At 38.0% G+C, this 6,187-nt stretch overlaps 1 protein-coding gene across 2 annotated transcripts in view; it reads left to right on the forward strand.

Annotated features, from left to right (window-relative positions):
• The first annotated feature begins 5,381 nt into the window (after positions 1–5,381).
• Positions 5,382–6,187, forward strand: part of LOC103479736 (transmembrane protein 200A) — a 33,339-nt gene continuing 32,533 nt past the window's right edge. Inside the window, exon 1 of one of the 2 annotated variants that reach the window (XM_081598472.1) lies at positions 5,382–5,531. The gene's annotated coding sequence lies outside the window, so the exon portion shown is untranslated. The remainder of the gene's footprint in view (positions 5,532–6,187) is intronic. The other variant, XM_081598473.1, reaches the window with a different exon arrangement.

A 6,187-nucleotide genomic window follows, 5' to 3' on the forward strand; every position in this document is an offset into this window, starting at 1 on the left:
CCTGGATCTGCTGTCTTTGGAAAGATTATGCTGGGGCGCCATCTGCTGGAGCACCAGGGAACAACAGAAGGTTCTGCATTATTTATTTGATTTTAAAAATTCATAAACTGTTTCATACAGACGACATATTTTTTTATTTTAAAATCTTGGCATTTATATGCAGATGTTTTTTTTTAAATAGTTGACGATAAAATATTACAATGTGAAGCCAAAAAGGCTGTTATAAGAATTTATAAAAAGAAAATGATCATAATTATTACATTAATTGAAAGCTGAAATACATATTTGCATCAAACAAAAGTGTCTTAAGCAGGATTTTAAAGCAAAGTAAGTAAAAAACCAAAAGTATTTGAAATGAGTTTCAATCTCACATGATCTGTTTAGTTTGGTGATGAAGCAAAAGTCATGCAGCGTTGATTTAGATTATTTAAAGCTGAAGAATAAACAACTAAATACTGGCTCCCACAGCAAATAACTTGCAAAAATCCACAAGCTGTCCATTTTTTATTGCAGTAGCCCACTATAAGTTAAAACATTTAAGAGTAATAAAAGTGGAATTTAAATGAATAAATACTGAAAACACATCAGTGAACCATTTCTCTGTTACTATTTAAAAGCCTTTTGCTCGTGAGGAGGAAGCTGTCCTCTCGCCCTCCAGACACCAGCAGGGAAAACAGTCCCTTATGAGGACGATCAGGAATTGCAACATTTGTGTCCTTTATGGTGGAAAGAGTGGATTGTTTTTCCCGCTCACTTCTCTGCCCTCTGTTGGTTTTTCCAGTCTGGAGCAGTGCAGCTGCTGCACCAGATGTAAATTGCATTTGTCTGTTCCTCTTTATTCAATCTCTCTATCATCTAGATTCCTGGGTCTGCTCTGCTGCTCTCTTCTCTTCAGGTTTCCTACAGTATTTAGGTGCCTATAGGAGAAATTAATTTTGCATTAATTCATTTTGGGGGGAAAAAACCTTATAATGACATAATTTCAGTTTCAGCAAACAGCAAGTTGGCATATGGAAAGAATCTACTGGCTGGTAACAAAAAAAATACAAAATGGTCGCAGATGATTATTTTTCACTATTTTCAAGATGATCAAACCATAAAAATATAAAGAAATTCGCAAAATATGAATTTTGCATTGTAGGTACCCTTTACAGGCCTTCTCCTTCAGGTAAAGAATATAACCAGTAATAAATATTGTCACATTTCAAGATGGATTTTTTTTGCTGTAAAACCAGCTGACCAAAAGTGCTGGAACTCTGCTTGGGTTGCTAGATAACGGGCTGAGCTTCCTAAGTGAGAGGCAGTGCTTGCTGATTTGCAACACTACATTTGGAAGGCTAATCCTTCCAAGATATTGTTTTTTGGTGTTTGGACAGTTTGTCAATGCAGTAGAGACCCAAGTAGAAGTACAAAAACGTGCAAAATGTGAATTTTGCATAATAGGTCCCAGTTACAGTATTTTATTTGGAATTTAGGTGATAACTCAACACAAAGAACCATTTTTGCTCTCTGTTCAGCTAAATAAAACATACTTAAGGCTGCAAATGTTAAATTAAGTATTGAAAAACAGACAGTTGTCATTTTTATTAATATTTACAACAGGCAGGCTAATTTGTGAATAATTTCTTCCCTTTTCCAGCAGCCATTGTACAGAAAGTAGGTATCCAAAAAATTTTTCTCAAGAGTAGAGATACTTCATAATACATTTACTCAAGTACAGCGTAGTAAAATACTCCTAAAAGAATTATTTTTCCCCAATGTAACTGAGTCAGTGTTAAGTAGTTACTACCAAACTCTGCATATTAGCAGATTATTAAGGCATCACAACGATCCCATTGCAAGAAACTGACATTAAAAACACAGGATTTATGTCTGGTGTGGATTTTACTCTTTAGCACCAAACATAGATTATGTTGCTATTATAGGAATTTGTGAAGAAATATTTCAAATAAAGCAAAACAGGATTGATTAAAGATCATTATAAACCATTGGACTGTATCAGCTGTATGACTTATAGCTTCTGTTGAGTCACTTATTTGATAGAGACCTCCGAATAATTACCATCAATCAGGAAAACACTGCCAGGCTTTTAGAAATCAGGAGTCATCTCCGCTGACTCACTTCACTGCGTGGACAAAAATAGTCAGGAGAGTTTCCAGATAATTTGCAGCACACACATAAATGCATCCATTATGAAGGTGTGATGTTTGAAGGCTTCTTCTTCCCTCCGGCAGTGAAGCTCCAGCTCCAGAGGAGAAGCTGCAGCTCCACCAGAGGTCAGTGGACGATCATATTCAAGCTTTGTTCCTGCAGCCCTGTTCTGCTTCTCTGAATTTGGGTTGCTCTAATTGGGCTTAAATTATGCAAACATCATTCATCTCTTGGTAATTCCTCTGTTATGAGTTTCATTTAAGCAGCCTTGGATGCTTAATGAGCAGCTCAGCGTTGTTGAAACACAAACATCATTTCCATGTTCTCCCTCCGTCTCATCCTGCAGATTTTAAAAAGACAGGAAGCAACTTTCAAAAGGTCTTTGTTGGCTGTGCCTTCACATGCCGTGGCTGTGCCGCCTTGAAGAGCGTTGGAAAGGAAGAAATACTTTCTTGGCTCATCTTCATGGAAGCGCAGGGTCTCATCTTTTCCCTTTACAGAATGTTCCAGCTGGGCAGAGCCACGGGCAACAGAGATGCATCATGTTTCATTTCCAGAGATTTATTTCTGTGTCTCTGGTGTGGTTTGGGTCTCCATAGCGGATGTTCTCCGAGATTTTATACAAAATTGCACACAGCGGCATTAAACTGTGTTGATTCCCTGGAAAGTGAAGAAATACGATGACTGGACTTTTGTAGTCGCTCACATGTTGTTTGGTTCTTTACACCCAAAAGGCCCAACACCTTTTTAAAAAGGCTATCAAGTAAATGTGAATATTCATCATGATTTTCAGATGTTTGTTGGCCTGTCATTTAAATTGCAACTAGTTTGTGGATGTAAGATTGAGAAAGTAAAATGTACTAGTACACTAGTACAAGTCTAGTACACGGGAGGTACTAGACTTACAAGCCATTGTATGAATTATCATAATTTAAATTACTTTTTCTTAGATTTGAAAATTTTTATTTAAGCTTTTAGTCGTTCGTTATGTTGCTACCTTCATTATTCTATTTTTACCTCGTTTCTGTCTTCCTCTCATTTATAATGGCGGTTGGCAAGCAACGTTTTGGTGTGCATTACCGCCACCTGCTGGAATGGAGTATGAATCGGGGCGCTAAATATGAAATATATTACACAGATTTAGAAATTAAGCCAACAAAGGATGTGTATGTGGCACTATGAAAGTGAGTCATGAAACTAGCAGCCCCCCATTTTGTTTTTGGTGATGATCACTCACAGCCAGAAACTAGCGTTAGAATTTATTAGAGTTAACAATGTTTGGGTTTCGCCATCAGAGGGCGCTCAGCACCATATGCAACAGCGGGTGACGCTCTGGCGGGCTGAGGGAGTGGACCTTACCACAGGGGCCGCGTTTCATTGGCTAATGCCCCTTTTATGTCATAGCGCAGTTACCACGTGCGTAACCATCTCACAAACACAAGCTACAGTAGTAAACATATGCTAAAGTACATTGTGGACTAGCAGACCGGCAGAAAGTTTTTGCGTCAGGACTCAAAAAAGAATGGTTCTCCACTGTCAGTGGGGTATCTGTACAGGCGATGTCAGGTATCCTGATCGTGTTTGTGAAACTAAAATTCACAGATTTCCAAAATCTGAAACGGAATGCCTTGCTTGGATTAATGCTTGTGCACGACCACATTTGCAGCTCAACCGTCATAGGATCAATAAGAACAAAGTGTCTCCTGGTGTAAGTATTATTGCTTTGCTTTCTTTGTGTTTAGTGAATGAAAAAAAGAAAGTCAATAATAAACACATCCATTATGAAAACTTTTTAGCCAAGTACAGTATAATGGCAGTAGCGATACAACTTCTACACCTTGAAGCCTGTCTGTTAGAGTCTTACGTTAGCTGAACATATCAATATGTTGATTTGTTCAACATATTGATCTGTTGAACAGATCAATGTGTACCGTATCTGACATACATTAAAGATTTGATTTAACCTGAAAAGGCTTTTTACTAAACTGTAATCGTGTTAGCCACGCTAGCACCGAGTACCGTGTATAAGTCCTAGGCACATTCAAACCCTAAAAACCATGAATGCCCGACTCACCCAGCCTTGCAGGAACAATAGGCATCAGTGATCTTGTCCACAGCTATATTTATGCTGAGGGTCTGAGGATCTGCTGTTTTTCTCATCGATTGGTAGCATTTAGCTGTGACGCGCACAATGTTGGAGGCATCGCGTGGTTCAAACACCTTGATGTCGTCCAAAAAAGATGACATGAACTTGTTGGTTCCCCTGTCCATTGTTGTGGCTGATATTTTTTGAAAATCCGGCAGAAATGATAAACTAATCGACTCAGAAATACTCTGCTGAGAGTTAGTCGAAATGAAAGACGCCATGTTTACAGAAACTAAGCTCCGCAAGGCTTTGTCTGTGAGACATGCAGCCACGTGGGACTTTCGAGGGGCGTTTCTGGGCGGAGCTTGGTAAGGTCCATTGCCGAGAGGACAGTTTGTTGCTGCGGATGTTGGGAGCAGCAACTGTAACCGCTGTATTTTCTTTTCGCAGGTAAGCTGAGTATTAGAATGTATAGCTCATAACGCCAGTAGCCTCCGATGGGTACGGAATGACAGAACAAAGGTGCTTCAGTATAGCTGCATTACCGAGCTAGATGTAAAGTCGGAGTTAGCACCAGGCTAAAGTAGCGAGGCTAATGGCTCGCGCTTATGTGGGCTCGGTGGGTCGGCTTAATAGGGCCGCAAAATGTGTTATAAACTTATGTATTGTTTGAGTTCAGTGAGTTAATGAAAGTATGTTTGAGTAGTTGTATGGTGATGTCAGTAGGGAGTATGTGTATTTGTTGTAGCACCATATGCAACAGCGGGTGATGCTCTGGCGGGCTGAGGGAGTCCGCCGTTGCCAAGAGGACAGCAATGTTGCAGCGGATGTTGGAAGCAGCTACTGTAACTGCTGTATTTTCTTTTCGCAGTTTAAACTGAATGAATATGCTACACGAGGAGTGACCCGGCCCATCATTTCCTGCGGTGTAACATATATTCTCCAATAATTTTGTCTTCTGAAGAAACTACAACCAAAAAGAAAAGGTTTCAGAACTAGAAAGTTTATATCAAACTCTTACGCTCCAGTTACCTTTTCTCTACTGAATATTTGGAGCAGAATAATAAAACATGTTTCTGTGTTTTTGCTACTGTTTCCCAACTTCCTCCTCCCTCTCAGCTGCTTCTCATCAGTTCATCAACTCACCTGTTTTCCATCTAGTTAATTTTAAGCTGTCACTCTGTTTTTCATGCCTTTCGTTCTACTTTCTCTTATTTTTAAAATCTTTTTTATTGAACTTACAAGCTACAACTTGCGTCACAATCATTATGCCTTGCTGAGGGAAAGTTAAAAGGTAAGAATTTAATTATCTGTATTTATTTTATTCATCTCATCTTATACGTTTAACTTCCTCCACAATAATATAAAAGAGACAAAAAATAATTAAATCTGATTTAAAATTAGCTCAAGTTTACTGCCATGTCCTCGTTTATGTTTCCTGAAATTAAGTTACAATTACAATAGTGTTTGAATAATGTAATTTTTGTAAATTGTGCTACTTAAAGTAGTTGCCATCCAATAACTTTTTATGATGTAGTATTTTTAATATTTAAATGATATAAATAGAGTCCCGACCACTTTTTTAATCACATGACTCACAAAGTAGGAAACACTTTCAGACAGAAAACTTACACAAGAAGTAAGAAGTACAGAAAGTATCACCTTTATATATATTTTTTTCTGTGTTGTAGAACGATTTATTGATGTGGTGAAGCATAACATGTCCACTCTGTTACCTTTATTTATATTGAAAGCTGATACTTTTTGCAGTTTTAAAAAGTATTGGTAGTGAATGCATTAAAAATCTTTCTCAGAGATTCTCAAAGTGGTAGATACATTTTTATTATAGGACTGGAAATGTCAGACTTTATCTGAAAATGAGAAGGTCAGAAAAGTTTTTTTTCTAATTAAATTCTTGCTTACCGCCATTTATTGTTAATTCGTCTGCCA

This window comes from Poecilia reticulata, chromosome 17 (genome assembly GCF_904066995.2).
Source record: "Poecilia reticulata chromosome 17, P_reticulata-male-v2, whole genome shotgun sequence".
NCBI lineage: Eukaryota > Metazoa > Chordata > Actinopteri > Cyprinodontiformes > Poeciliidae > Poecilia > Poecilia reticulata.